The sequence below is a fragment of the Balaenoptera physalus genome (assembly GCF_965194825.1).
Source record: "Balaenoptera physalus genome assembly, chromosome: 6".
Classification (NCBI taxonomy): domain Eukaryota; kingdom Metazoa; phylum Chordata; class Mammalia; order Artiodactyla; family Balaenopteridae; genus Balaenoptera; species Balaenoptera physalus.
Genome location: NC_138885.1, coordinates 8,680,038 through 8,696,145, shown reverse-complemented (window position 1 = coordinate 8,696,145; position 16,108 = coordinate 8,680,038).

Below are 16,108 nucleotides of genomic sequence, written 5' to 3'. Positions count from 1 at the left end.
CACCGTGAAGAAGAGCAATGCAAACCAGGTCTAGTGGGCATCACAAACTGACTTGATCCGGTAGCGACCAGAAGGTTTACCAGAGATGCTTGGCAAGTAAGGTAGGAAAATCACGCTGATTCCTCCTGGGAAAAGCAGAACATGGTGCTGTGATACAAACACTCAGCTCAAAATGGTGTTCTCACAGCACACAAAGTGTAAGAGCATCTTAGCAACTAGACGAGATGTGTGCAGTTCAGCAGTGACCTCCTGGAAACAACACATTTATTCAAAAGATGAGTTTAATAGTCAAATGGAAAATCTGACTGAGACTAAATTTGGGGTGGCGCTAGGTGTGATGATGACTTTAAAATCGTATGATGTAATTAGTCACCTCTTTATTTTTATTTTGAATATTATTTATAGAAATAGACCTGATTCTTAGGACAATAAGGATGGTGCCACCCAGATGCTGCTACCTGAGTTAAGACTTTTTCCTAAAACACAGGCTGCAAGGGAGGAACATTCTAAGACTGGACCTCAAGATGGTGTAGACTGACCACTCTGTAGGTCCAGAATGTTATCTTGAATTAATTCCCTAGCATCACAAAGTCAGCAAATCACTGAGATAGGCCATAGATCCAAACCTCTTTACTCTAAACCCTGGACTCTTTTGGCAATAGTTCCCATGATATAAATGAAGCAAAGATCCCAAGATCAAAATTATTTTATTAAGATCAAAATTATTGTATTAATTAATTTACAAACTTTCCCATTGTAAGATAAAGTTTCAATAATTTGGTTTTATATACTTTCTATATTGAAAAATTTTAAAGGCCATTAAATAATTGTATGATTCCATTTATATGGAATATCTAAAATAGGAACACTCCTAGTAACAGAAGGAAGATTACTGGTTATCACTGGCAGGTGGAAAGGGGAAATGGGGAGAGGCTGCTTAATGAGTATCAGGCTTCCTTTTGGGGTAATGAAAACATTCTTGAACTAGATGTGATTATGGTTGTACAACATAGTAAATGTACTAAATGTCACTAATGGTAAATTTTATGTTATATGTATTTTACCAAGAAACAAATCACAAAAAATTCATTTTAGGACTATTTTATCCTCTGGAAGTTAGCAGGGTTTCATGGACGGAAAACAACTGGGGGCAAAAATAGTCTCTAGTTCTAATCCTAGCTCTACCACTTACAGCTATATGACCTTGGACAACTGGCTTGATTCCCCTGAACTTCATGTACCACATGAGCTTTTTGTAGGAACAGCTAATGCAGATCAAACACCTTGTAGAGTATTTGATGTATAGTAGGTGCTTAGTAATAGTAATGGCCACATAGTCATGGATTCTCTAAGGTGATATGATAGGTAAAAAGACAATGATTTAGAGGTTAACTTTACTGTAAGGAAATTTGCTGAAAATGTGCAGCAGTGATTCCCAGGAGACTGGTGTGTTCATACTAGTCCACTAAGGTTTCATCTTTTATTTCTCCCTGAGCTGGAATTCAGTGCAGAGAATATTTTTGACATTAAATAAGACAAAAAGGGAAAACATTATCTTCCCAAATTATTGAGCTTCTGGGGTTAATAGAAATACTCTTGCTTGAAAAAATTAAGCTGTGAGGTAAAAGATCAAGTTAGAATATACGAAATATAAGGATTAGACTAATAGAACTATATTTCTGGAATATATGAACTTTATCAACATTTCTTGAAGGGTCTGATCTTGGTTTGATGAACTGGACAAAAAACAGATGAAATTATAGCAGGTGAAAATATAACTGATTGTCTATAGGAGATTATATATATAATATATATATAGCCACAACTACTACACGTACTATTGTTATCATCCCATTTAAAAATGAGAAAACTGAGGCATTTTGAGTTGTTCCTTTCCCATTATTATATACATAGTAAGATGCTAAACCACGATAATAAATTGAGACAGCATGCCTCCAGGGACCTTGGTTTTAACCACCATACAATAGCTACCTCTCTATTCCATACATCTAAGTTTATTTTTGGCTTGAGGTATTTTTAACTTGCACATTTATGAAGACAAGAAAAGTATTTATTGATACTTATTAAAGCATGAGATATAAAGAGAACTTTATATAATATTATATAGATAACTACATAGTCATCTACAATAAACCATAAATGTTTTTCTTTGTATTCTCTTAAAATTTCTAATTCTTCCTAAGCAAGGAACTTGTAAGGAAGTTTTGTTGTAGACAACTAAATTTTTTCTTTTTAACATCTTTATTGGAGTATAATTGCTTTACAATGGTGTGTTAATTTCTGCTTTATAACAAAGTGAATCAGTTATACATATACATATGTTCCCATATCTCTTCCCTCTTGCGTCTCCCTCCCTCCCACCCTCTCTATCCCACCCCTCTAGGTGGTCACAAAGCACTGAGCTGATCTCCCTGTGCTGTGCGGCTGCTTCCCACCAGCTATCTATTTTACTTTTGGTAGCGTATATATGTCCATGCCACTCTCTCACTTTGTCACAGCTTACCCTAACAACTAAATATTGTATTAGGTGTTCAGTGTCCTTTTCATAGCTTTTCCCTTCTAGATATTCCGTGGTTCTGTTTCATGGGGAAAACACACAAAGAATAAAAGCCAAATGAGAAATAAATACTACTTTAATAATCTTGTGGAGAGCCCTATAATCATCCTGAAAGCAGATGGTACCATTTAAGATGTCATTGGGTACAAGTTGCAGAACATACTACTAAAACTGACTTAAATGGTAAGGAATGTACTGTTTTACATAAAAGTCATCTAGAGCTAGGTTGTACTTGGTACAAATGTGTAAAGACTTGATACTGACTTCTGGGACCAACACTCTTTCCTTCCTGCCTCTGGCACAGTCCTCAATGGGTTGGCTTTCATCTGGAGATGTGTTGTTTCCTTGTTGCAGGGAGACAACTTCACCTCCAAGCATCATGTCCAAACACAATTGTGTCCAAAGTCTAAGCCTAAAGAGAGCAGAAAAGAGCTTTCTTCAGGAATCTCTTGACCTTTATTTAGAAGGAATATAATTTCCAGAAGCCTTGTAAAAGACTTCTTTTGTTTCATTGACCAGAACTGGATCCCGTGGCTACACTAACTGCAAGGAAACTGAAAAAGAGAATAAATGGCATTATCAGCTTCTATAATAGGAGGAAGACTCTGCCAGTAAGAAGAAATGTGAGGATGTTTTAAAATGTAGGTTTTAGTATCACTCAGGTATGATGAAGCCAACGGATCAGGAGATGATCCCCATTGAAAATATAGTTTGTTACTCATTGTTCCCAAGAGAAGAAGGCAGGCTATACCACTTAAGGCCATGTGGGAAAGCAGCAGGGTTGGTCAAGAATCATAGGGTGTAAGAGGAAAATGTGAGCAAGAAGTTTTCTGTGGTTTCCATGGAATAGGTAAAACATGTTAAACAGGTTTAGGATTGGCTAGTTTGAATAATTTCATCAGACTCTGGGGCACATAGGCTGTCCCTAGTTGTCTGATACTTGGTCCTGAGGTGATTAGCGCAGGGGAATATTGCCCCAGAATGTGGGAGCCCAATAAAGGAGGTGGGGAGGGATAAAATATAGGCTTTGGATTGGTTAATTTATATATGAACAGTGCACTACTGGATGAATTACTTGCTATCTTTGGGAATTTAGCTAACCTGGGAGGGGCAGTCCCTCTTCAGTTAGTGAAGCCCCAGATGCCAGAGCATTAAGAATACAGAAAATAAAACTTCCCAACAAAGAAAAGGCAAGGACCAAATGATTTCACTGGTGAATTCAACCAAACATTTAAAGAAAAATTAATACAAATTCTTTTCAAATTCTTCCAAAACATTGAAGAGGCAGGAATGTGTCTACACTCATTTTATGAAGGTAGTATTACCCTGATACCCAAGCCAGATGAGGACATTATGAGAAAAGAAAAGTACAAGCCAATATCCCAGATGAATACTGACACAAAAATCCTCAACAAAATTCTAGCAAATTAAATTCAACACAACATTAAAAGGATTATATACCATGATAAAGTGGGATGTATCCCTGGAATGCAAGCATGTTTCAACATATGCAAATCAATAAATATGATACACCACCACAATAATAGAATGAAGGATAAAAATCATATGATCCTCTAGGGAGATTGGCAGTGATAAATTAGGAGTATGGGATTAACAGATACCAGCTACTATACATAAAATAGATAAGCAACAAGGATTGACTTTATAGCCCAGGGAACTATATTCAGTATCTTGTAATAACCTATAATGGAAAAGAATCTGAATATATATGTATATATGTCACTTTGCTACCCCTGAAAGTAACACAATATGGTAAATCAACTATACTTCAATTAAAAAAAAAAATATGATCCCCTAAATAGATAAAGAAAATGCATTTGACAAAATTCAACACTCTTACATGATAGAAGTTCTCAATTTAATGGGTATAGAAGGAACAAATCTCAGTAAAATAAAGGCCATATATGACAAACCCACAACTAATATCATACTCAATGGTGAAAAGCTGAAAGTTTCTCTTCGAAGATCAAGAACAAGACACAGGTTTTCATTCTCACCATTCCTATTCAACATATTACTAGAAGTCCCAGCCAGAGCAATTAGGCAAGAAAAAGAAACAAAAGACAACCAAATTGGAAAGGAAAAAGTAAAACTGTCTCTGCAGATGACATGACCTAATATATAGAAAACCCTAAAGACCCCACTAAAAAAATGTTAGAACTAATAAATGAATTCAGTAAAGTCACAGGATAAAAAATCAACATGCAAATAAGTTGCATTTCAACACACTAACAATGAAATATCTGAAAGACAATACCCCATTAACAATAGCATCAAAAAGAACAAAATACTTAGAAATAAATATAACCAAGGAAATGAAAGATCTGTATACTGAAAACTACAACACTTTGAAGAAAGAGATTTAAGAAGACACAAATAAATGGGAGGATATTCCGTGTTCATGGATCAGAAGTAATATTGTTGAAATGTCGATTCTACCCAAAGATATCTACATATTCAGTGCAGTCCCTACCAAAACTCCAATGGCGTTGTTCACAGGAGTAGAAAAAAGTATCCTAAAATTAGTATGAAACCACAAATCCTGAATAGCCAAAGCAATTTTGAGAAAGAAGAATAAATCTGGAGGCATCACATTTTCTGATTTCAATCTGTACTACAAAGTTATAGTAATCAAAACACACACAAGGATATAAACAGACACACAAACCAATGAAATAGAATAGAGAGCCCAGAAATAAATCCATGCATATACAGTCAACTAATATTTGACAAGGGAGTCAAGAATATTCAATGAGGAAAAGATAGTCTTTTTCTAAAATTGGTGTTGGGAAAACTGGATGTTTACATGCAAAAGAATGAAACTAGACCCCATTTTATGCCACTCACAAAAATTAATTAAAAATGGATTAAAGACTTAAATATAAGACCTGAAACCATAATGTTCCTAGAGGGAAATACAGGAGAAATGTTCCTTGACCTTGGTCTTGGCAAGAAGAAAAAATGCAAAAATAAACAAACAGGACTACAGCAAACTAAAAAATTTCTGCACAGCAACAGAAACATCAACCTATGGAATGGGAAAATATTTGCAAATCATATATCAGTAAGGTGTTAATATTAAAAATATATAAGGAATTCATACAACTCAATAGCAAAATATTAATAATAATATGATTTTTAAAATGGGCAGAGAACCTGAATAGACATTTTTCTAAAGAAGATATACAGATGGCCAACAGGTACATGAAAAGGTGCTCAACATCACTAATCATCAGAGAAATGCAAGTCAAAACCTCAATGAGATATCACCTCATACCTGTTAGAATGGCTATTATGAAAAAGAGAAGAGATAAAAAGGATGTGGAGAAAACGGAACCTTTGTGTACTCTTGGTGGAAATGTAAATTGGTCAAACATTATGGAAAACAGTATAGAATTTCCTCTAAAAAATGAAAAATATGGCTACTTATATGATCCAGTAATCCCACTTCTTGGTATATATCTAAAGGAAATAAAAATCACTATCTTGAAAAGATATATGCATCCCATGTTCATTGAAACATTATTCACCATAACTATTACATGGAAACCAGCTAAATGTCCATTGATGGATGACTGGATAAAGAAAAGGTGATATATATGTGTATATATAATGGAATATTATTCAGCCTAATAAAAAGGAAATCCTGCCATTTGCAACTTGGATGTTAGATCTGCGGAATCTAATATTCAGCATGGTGACTAAAGTTAACAATATTTATTATATAATAGAAATTTGCTAAGAGTAGATCTCACCAGATTCATACAGACACACACTGTAAAAATGTGAGGTGATGGATGTGTTATTGAAGTAATAATGTCGTAATATGTACATATATCAAATCACCACTTTGTATACCTTAAACTTACACAATGTTGTATATCAATTATATCTCACTAAAGCTGGGAAAATACAGAAAATACAGTTAATGTAGAGGGAAATGGCTTTGGTAGTCTAAGAATCTCTGTCAAATATTATAGGTCTTAGGTTCATGTGGCCCTTTCTACTTCTTCCCCAAATCTAAATCTAGAAGCCAGAATTCCTATGAATACAAGAGGCAGACTGTGAGAGCAATTACAAATTAACAAGTTACTGTCTACAGAGAGGGCCTCACTGGTTTGGTTTACCTACAGATTACACAGCAGGAGGGTCTCCCATTGTCAATTTGGAGAACTTTCCCAGATGTGCTTTTCAAGAAGCAACAGAAAGCACAAAATTACTCTTTATAACTAAGTATTGGATGTGAAAATTAAAAGTTCAGAGTTTGTCATGAGGGCATGGACCCCCAGTGGGGTCCTAGGAATGGTTTTGATTCTGACCAATCAGAATAGTTAATGCTTTTTTCCAGGAAAGACTTTGATCAAGGGATGAAGAGTCTGGAAGGTTGGCAGGAGAAAGAGAAGCAAACATTCTCCCCCTACCCCCCACCATATTAGTATTCTTGGCTGGAATTACTTTTTGATTGATTGGTGTCAAGTGTTAGTGAGTTCTGCTGATCCTCCTCTGTGTGCACCTTTCTGTTTCGCCTCACCCCATTTAATTTAGAAAAAAAAAAAAACATTCATGAATTAGAAGTTACTGCTCGCTAAAGAAAGTGCCTGTTCTTTGCAAAGGCAAATGCTCAAAATTCATTTTCAAATCAAGTCTCTATCCATTGATTCTTATGAGGCCTTGCATCTTTCATCATACTCTAAAAATTGTTGACTGCTTGCATTTTTTTCACGGGGCCAGAGCTGTCTTTGGACTGCCTGCTTGGCTCTTTAATTCTCTCTCTAGTCTGAGTTTTGGGTCTGTGTGTTGAATCGCTGCATCAAAGAAGAATATTTGAGGTTAGTGATGCAAATTACAAAGAACTCTTTTGTTTTGAAAAACATACTTCAGGTTGCTGTCTGAGCAGAGATTTAATCTGTACTCTCCTTGAGTACCGTCATAACATCCTGTGTGACACCATTTAGCATCATCTCCCAGGCTCCCAAAAGTAAAGGGGGCATTAACAATTAATCACTGCAGGCCACTCTGGCCCTTAGGTACTGATGATGCAAAGTTGGAAATGAATTTCAATTGCTTTTCCAAGATCTTAGTCTAAGGAGAGTCACACACAGGTAAGTGTGATATAGTGTGAATCAGAGATTTGAACAAAGTAGAGAAGAAGCTACAGGAGAGAGAGATCCTATCTGAGTATTCAGAACAGCCATCAGATTTCTGTAATTCCTATACCTCAGGTGGTGACTATTCATCTATCTAGCCCTTTCTTTGTGTATAAAGGATAGAAAATTTCTTGAAGCCCAGTTATAAGTCTCCAGTCTAAATTTCTCCAAAGCAGTTGTTTTGGAAAATATAGATGTGGGTTCTGGTGAGAGAGACTGATCCAGAATCCAAGCTATGGAAGCCAATACTTTACTCTTTTCAGGAATAATCTGTATTTTGACTCTACTTTTTTTACATATGCATTGAATGGTGAGGGTGTGTAAGGGAAATCTTTCCAAGAGGACAAGGTGACAGGCCACTGAGTGGATATGTGAGACTGTCTGTCTCAATGCCCATGGAAATAAAAGTAGCACCAAAAAAAACCCTGTTTAAGAAGGCTCAAACCTTCCTCCTCCAATGTAACTGCCAATTTTATCCTTGCTCCTCTCTACTTTGTCTTTGCCACACAAATATGAAACATTTTAATGAAGTCCTACTGTTCAGAATAAAGCATTTTGAAGCCCTAGGAGAGCCCCAGCAAGCTCATCAGGAGTTTCTGAAAGTTGCCTGAACCCACTGGGCCATTCTGGACTGGTCCACAGGGTTGCCACAAGCTGTCATTGTTGAACTGGAAACTTTTAAAAATTTATCTATATTTGACAAAAGGCTAGTAAAAAAAGCAAAGTCATTTGGAGGAACATGTGGGGAAGTTCATGAAGAAAACCAGACCAAAACAAAACAAACAAACCAACAAGCAAAACAGAGAGAAATTTAACAGTACCTGGTGTTATACATTAGCATGAAATTAATCTTAGGAAACACTAAAAGTGTCTATAGTTGGCCCCTTCTGCATGTTCTTGAATGAGATGGAGAAGATGATTCAGGCTGTTTAAAAAGTTAACATTATCAGATTAAAAAATGTTCATCTAGAGGGAAAAAAGGTTTTCCTTGTTAAATTTGTTGATGTTAAGAGCAGAACTAATAATAATTTTCAGTTCTATAATTTCCTTTTTTGGGGAAGAATACATAAAATAGCATCTCGAAAGATAAATTATTTCACCATGTGTCAAGTTGATGTTACAAAGAAATTACTAAATGAAAAAAAAATGCCTGAATTCTCTTAGCTCATAATAAAAATACCTGGCATTTGTATAGAACTGTGTAATGTTTCTTAAACTTATTTTACAGATCAACAGCATCACAAGCACCAAGGTGCTTATTGAAAACTCAGATTCCTGAACAACTCATTCAGAATCTTTAGAAGTGCTACTTTGCAGTTTCTATTTTACCAAGCTCTGGATATGTATTAGTTTCCTATTGCTACTGTAACACAAGTTACTGCAAATTTAGTGCTAAAAACAACTCGAATGTATTCTCTTACTGTTCTGGAAATGAGTTTCACTGGGCTAAAATCAAGGTATCAGAGGTATTGTGGGCTCTATCAGAGAATGAATTTTCTCCTAGCTTCTGGAGACCACCTCCATTCCCTCATTCATTATCCCTTCCTTCCATCCCTCCAACCCCTTGCTTCTCTTGTCCCATCTCCTATTTCCTCTCTGATCTCTTCATTTCCTCTTATAAGGACCCTGTGATTACAAAGGCCCCAACCTGGAGAATGCAAAATAATCTCCCCATCTCAAGTTTCTGACTTTAATTACATTTGCAAAGTCCCTTTTATCATATAAGGTGACATTCCCAGGTTCCAGGGCTAAGGACATGGACATCTTTGCAGGGTGTGGGGCTATTATTCAATCTACCAAGGGGTGATTCTTTAGCAAATGAACATTTGAGAATCATTGTCACAGAGTAGACAAGGTATCTTTGAGTAACAGGATGTTTAAATGTGTAAAACTTCAATAGTGACCTAGGTCATAGGCCAGATATACAAGACATTCTAAGAAATTAAAATACTAAATCAACTATCATTAGAACATTATCCCACTCAAGCGTAAAAAATAGTTCAGCTGAAAAGTTGAGAATGGGATGAGTTTTTAGAGATTGCTTTGCTGGCCCTCATGGAGACAAAGAGAGCAGGAAGCATCTACAGTTTCTTTTATTTCATATTCCCTGTCCTGTTCATGAGCTTTTAACATTTTAATCATAGTTATTTAAAATTCCTTCTCTGCTTCCTTCTCAGGGCACTTCTGAGTCTGGTCTGTTGAATGCTTTGTCTCTTGAGAGTGAATTATTTTTCCTTGATCTTTGTTGGTCTCATGATATCTCACTGTTTTCTGAGCATCATGTGTAGAACAGAGGGGCCTGAGGTAAAGAGGACTGAGGTCTAGAAATGAGCATGCCTCTTCTACTAGGTTGTTAATGTGGAGAATGTCAAGCTGCTTAACAGCTGATCTAAGATTGGGATGTGTTGTTGCTCTTATTAGCTTCAGTTTACCACCAGCTCCAGATTCCTCTAGGGTCACCTGTGCTTAAGGTGCAGTTGGGTTGCCAGATGGTTTTTCTTTTACCACCCTCAAGTCAGCCTCTCTGTACAGCTGCTACAGTGACTTTTTTAAAAGCTGTAATGTACTTTCTGTTGTATTAATTTAGGTATGATCATTTTCTGTGGTTAAAAATTGCATAATCTGTCTGACTGGGGACTGTTCTCAGTTCCTTTAGGTCACCCTTGGGTCCTTACCCAATAGCCCCCTCTAGCTCAGCAACAGAGAGCCTCTCTCACTGGAAAGAACTTTGTTCTTTTAAAGGGTTCATGTGATTAGGTTGGGCTGACCCAGATAATGTCCTTATTTTAATTTTAACTGATTAGTAACCTTAATTACATATGAAAACTGCCTTTGCCATGTGATACAGTCATGGGAGAGACACTGGGGGACAGGAATTATGACAGCATCATAGAATTCTGCCTACCACGTTCTGCCCTGTGGTCCTCATAACTTCTGCCTACCCAGTATGAAAAATACACTTACAACCTCACAAGGTTCCCAAGAATCTCATGCCATTAAAGTATCAAAGTTCAAAATCTCATCTAAACCTCATCAGCTCAACTGTCCAAAATCTCATCACCTAAATTAGGTATGGATGAGGCTTCTAAATGTACCCCATTAAATGTCACTTCTCTCCATCCGTGGGCCTGTGAAACTAAAGAGACCTGTTATTGTCTCTAAATACTCCTAGCATACGATGGTTAGGAAAATAGGTATGGACATTCCAACCCAAATACAGGGGAAATTGAAGGAGTTGACAATACAAGCAGTTTTGAAATCCAGCCTGGCAAAATCAGAGGGAATCCTTGATTAGATTCCAACCTGGAATAACCTTCCGTGGTCCTCAGCTCTGTCCTGTGTGCTTTTGGTTTTGTCCTCTGAGTTGTCTTTCTTTGTTATGAATGGTCACACATTGTCTGCAGCTGGGTAGTTTTATCAGCCTGCCTCCTACCCCTGTGGTCATTTCTTCAGCATCCATCCAGAGCCGCAGACTAACAAGAAGAGAGAAAGAACAAAGTATGGAGACGAGAGTTAAGATTACATCATCTTTCTTTAAAAATTATTTAGTATCTCATTTTTGGTTTTTTTTTTGGCCACACTATACAGCTTGTGGGATCTTAGTTTCCCAACCAGGGATCAAACCAGGGCCTCCCGGCAGTGGAAGCATGGAGTCCTAACCACTGGACCACCAGGGGATTCCCAAGATTGCATCATCTTTGGAATCAAATACATCCATTAGTTACGGTTGTTGTTGTTTACTGAGCTCTGCTTCTTGACAGTTGTATGACCCTGACTAATTTATTTAACTTCCTTTTTTTTTTTTGATCCTCACTTTCCTCACTTCTAAAATGAGGCTATTATTACCAATCTCATAGCATTGTTACAAATATTAAAGAAAATAAAGTTTTATCATCTTATAAAGTGCTTAGCCCATAGCCCAGAATTTGATCAGTGCATGGCAATTACATTACTGGTATTTCTCTCATTCTCTTCCTCTTTCTTTTCTGTTATTGTGAATTACAAACAGTAGCTTCTGTCTATAGTTGACATGCAGTCACTTAGGAAAGCTTTAAAAGTACTGACACTTGGGTTTCGCCCTCAGAGCTTCTGATTTAATTGGCCTGGAATGTGATCTGGGCGTTGGTATTGGTTAAATCCTCCAGCTAATTCTAATGTGCAGCTAACTGCACATTCTAATGTGCAGTTGAGAATCAATGTAAGACTTTGTAAATTATGATGACCACCTGAGCCTTCTCAATGACCTTCCCCTTTCAACCCAGTCCTAGGTGGTCAATGCACAGGAAGAGTAGGGTTGACCCAGAGTGGGCTCTGAAGAGCTCCTTAAGGCTTTTCTCCAGAACAGCCTCTCCCAAGCCCACTTAGATACCCAAATACCTCTAATCAAGCACATTTTTTAGTGAAGCGTTACAAGATCTTGCTAAGTTCTGTGTTGGCTTTGTTATGTTTTGCTGGGTTGGGGTACTTATTCACATAATGTCAAATACACCATCCAGACATACTCATAACACAGTTTTTCAGGGAAAGTGAGAGATCCAGAGGGCAGAGACCAGACTAACTAAACTGGGACAGGCTGGGAGGACTACAGTCAGAAGTGTGGGGGTCAGAGACAGTAAACTTAGGTGGCTGTGACTTTGTGAAAGCTGGTACAGGAGATGTCCTAGGGCACTGACTTTGAAAGGAAGATAGGAGGGATAAGGAAGGAAAGGTGAGAAGGATGGAATTGAGAAAAAAAGAGTTCAGAATGGAAGGGGCAAAGAATCCAAGAACAAAAGAGTGGCTTTACACTGTAGTTACATGTACAGTGCATGTGTACTGTATGCAGTATATGTAGACAGTAGCTACATTTTTTTATGCCTTCTACAGTGTATAGGCCATACACATATAATCCTTCCTATTATTAGGGGATATAGGAGTCTTGGGAGAGGGGTAGAATTTCAATAACACCAACATATTTAATTATGTTGCTTAGTCACTTAAGAGTGTAATTAAGTGGCTTCATTACCCACGTACCAGGGCATGTGGCTTGGAGGAAATTGTCTCCTGCCTCTGATCACTGGTCTTCTGGTATCAACAACATATACATATATAAAATTAGATCCTGCCACTGCTGACATTTCCAGACTCTATGACAATGTGCTCAGACATTTAGAAAGTCAAGAATATAAAAACATTACGTTGATTAACGTTGTTTGGAAAATCCTCAGGAAAGATCACCAAAAGATCCCTGAAAATTCTAACAACCATGTAATGATTTCCCACCCCCCCCACACACACACCCCACCTCAGGGAATCAGGTTGTATTTCTAGATACAAACCATTGCTGGACAGGAAGTTATCCAACAAAGGACTCTGAACATCTTCTTGTAACAAAGACATATAGGGGAACATAGGACAGAGTCCCTTATAAGCTCCTTTTTTTTTATAATTTGTCCTTTTGTATCCCAAATGTGCCAAAGAAAATTGTGATGGAATTGTAGACCTGATCAGGATTTATAACTGAATTTCACCTGGAACTCTTGCCCCGAGGGAAGTTGATATGAAGGACCACTTCACCTTTAGCTTCTTGAGGAAGTTTCCTGGAGCTTGTCTTTGAGTTACAGGCTGGTCTTGATCTCTGCCCCTCTCACCAGGCAAACCATGCCACTCTGGTGACAAGGACTATTTGGGTGATTGATACCTCTCCTCTTCAGGGCAGCACTATCAATCTCTAGCTTTAGTTTGGTGCAATGCCTTCAATGTCTCTGACTTATTATGGTGTACCATACATAAATCAGCACACATGTTGTCCCAGAAAATACAGGTCTCCTGACTGATGGTCAGATCCAGGGCTGATAACAAAAGGTCTCATTCATTTAATGGCAGCAAGGCCAAGGAACAGCCTACACAGCTCCAGTCTGGCTTCCTCCCATGTTGGTAGACTGACTGTTTCCTTTAGTGAACTCACCCATTTCCTCTATCTGGACCTCTAGTCCCTGGGTTTAGAATAATGGCGTTCATGTAGCTGACCAAGATGATTTGTCCAAGTTGGTTATCCCAGAGATAAGATCACAAATACCCCTCCTTTAAGCAATAAAAACCTTTAAAACAGAACAAAGCGCGATGGTAATCAAAACAATGCGGTACTAGCATAAAGACAAACACATAGACCAATGGAATAGAATAAAGACCCCAGATGTAAACCCTTGTGTATATGGTCAGATGGTTTTCTACAATGGTTCCAAGACCATTCAATGGGGGAAGAACAGTCTTTTCCACAACTTATGTTGGGATAACTGGATATTGACATGCAAAGGAATGAAATTGGACCCTTATCTTACAGTATAAAGAAAAATTAACCGAAAATGTGTTAAAGACCTAAATGTAGGAGCTAAAACTATAGAACTCTGAGAAAAAAATATAAGGGTAAATCTTCATAACAAAGGCAGAAACAATAAAAGAAAAAATAGATGTTGGACTTCATCAAAATTAAAAACTGTTGTATATCAAAGGACACCAACAGAGTGAATTCAGCCTAAGGAATAGGAGAAAATATTGGCAAATCATATATCTGATAATGGATTGATATCCAAAATATCTCAAAAAAAAAAAAAACTCCAAATTTTTAAAAAGCAATTTTACTATGTGTAAAATATATAAATAAAACATAAAAAGTATACTATATGTCACTCCATTATTCAAGAAGTTTTTAAATTTCCCACTTTATACTGAATAAAATCTTCAAACACATATTCTTTTTCATCTTTTGCCACTTCTCAGGATATAATCATCTACAGGCAGTTAATAGATATTTGTGTGATTCATGTTTCAGACTTTACATCTTTAAAAATGAAAATACCTTTTTTTTCATTTCCTTAAGAAATGTATTGGTTTTGCCTTAAAAAATTCCCCAACTTCTCCCTAGCAAAGCATCACTTTTAAGTATCTTTCCAGACTAGGATTTATGTGTATTGAGGCAGTACTTCTTTTTATAGAAAAGAGGCATGACCTGTTTTAAGAATCTCTGCCTGGGTTAGAGAGTGAAAGATTGTTACTGTTGAGTTCTACAGCACAGGAATCCAATTCAAGATGAGAGAGAAAAACAAAGGAAAGACATTCAAAGAAAAAGAACAGCATGTGCCAAGCCACCTAAATATACCGACAATTCAGTATTGTTGAAATGCAAACTGCATGATGGGGGCAGAGTCAAGATGGTGGAGTAGAAGGATGTGGAGTTCACGTCGCTCCACAACTAGGGCACCTACCAGACCCTGGTGGGGGACCTCAACACCCAAGGGAACAGGAGGAACCCCCGAGCAACTGGGTAGAATGTAAGGGGGTAATGAGGGGGGAGAAGTGGAGGTTGGGCAGGACTGGCACCCCTGAGGGGTAGATGGGGTAAGGGAGGGGTTCCCATGCCTTGAGGGACCCTCAGGGGTTCAGAGGATTGGGGGAGAACGTGGCTGACATTTCCCCTGCCCACTTGGGCCCAGGAAGCTTGATGGGGTCCCGGGCTGGATCCTCTACTCTCTGGGGTTCCCTCTGGCTGCATGGGTCCTGGGGTCATGGTGGAGGGGGGAAGAAAAGGAGAGGCGAATTGGGAACCTACTGAGGTTCTGGGCCTGATTATCCACACTCAGAAGCCGGAGGCACTTCAGGGCCCCTCCAGCCTTGCTGAGCCTAAGGCCTGCCCACACCCCCCCAGGGCCTTTTCCAGCAACGTGGGTCCTAAGCCGAGACCACATCCCCACTGAAACCCTGCCCCTGCCTGAGCCCCAACCTCCACAGCCAAGGCCTTTTTGGGCCTTTTTCTTTTTTTTTTTTTTTTCTCTTTTTTGCTATTGTGTTTCTCTTTTACCTTCCATCATTGTTTCATTTATATTTTATTTTTTCTAACATATCTGTTAGTTTTCTACTCTTATTTAGTTTTTACTCTGTTATTGTTCTGCTCTTTTTGTTTTGTTCTGTTTTATTTTTTGCCACCCCTCACAGCTTGCAGGATCTTGGTTCACAGGCCAGGGGTTGGGCCTGAGCTCCTGTTGTGGGAGCACCGAGTCTGAACCACTGCACTAACAGAGAACCTCAGACCCCAGGGAATATTCATTAAAGTGAGGCCTTTCAGAGGTCCTCATCTCAACACCAAGACCCAGCTCTACCCAACAGCCCACAAACCCAAGTGCTGGAACCCTCAGGCCAAACAACCAGTAAGACTGGAACATAGTTCCACCCACCAAAAGAAAAAATATGAGACAACAAAAAATATGTTACAGATGAAGGAGTAAGGTAAAAACCTACAAGATTAAATAAATGAAGAGGAAATAGACAACCAACATGAGAAAGAATTCAGAGTAATGACAGTAAAGATGATCCAAAATCTCAGAAA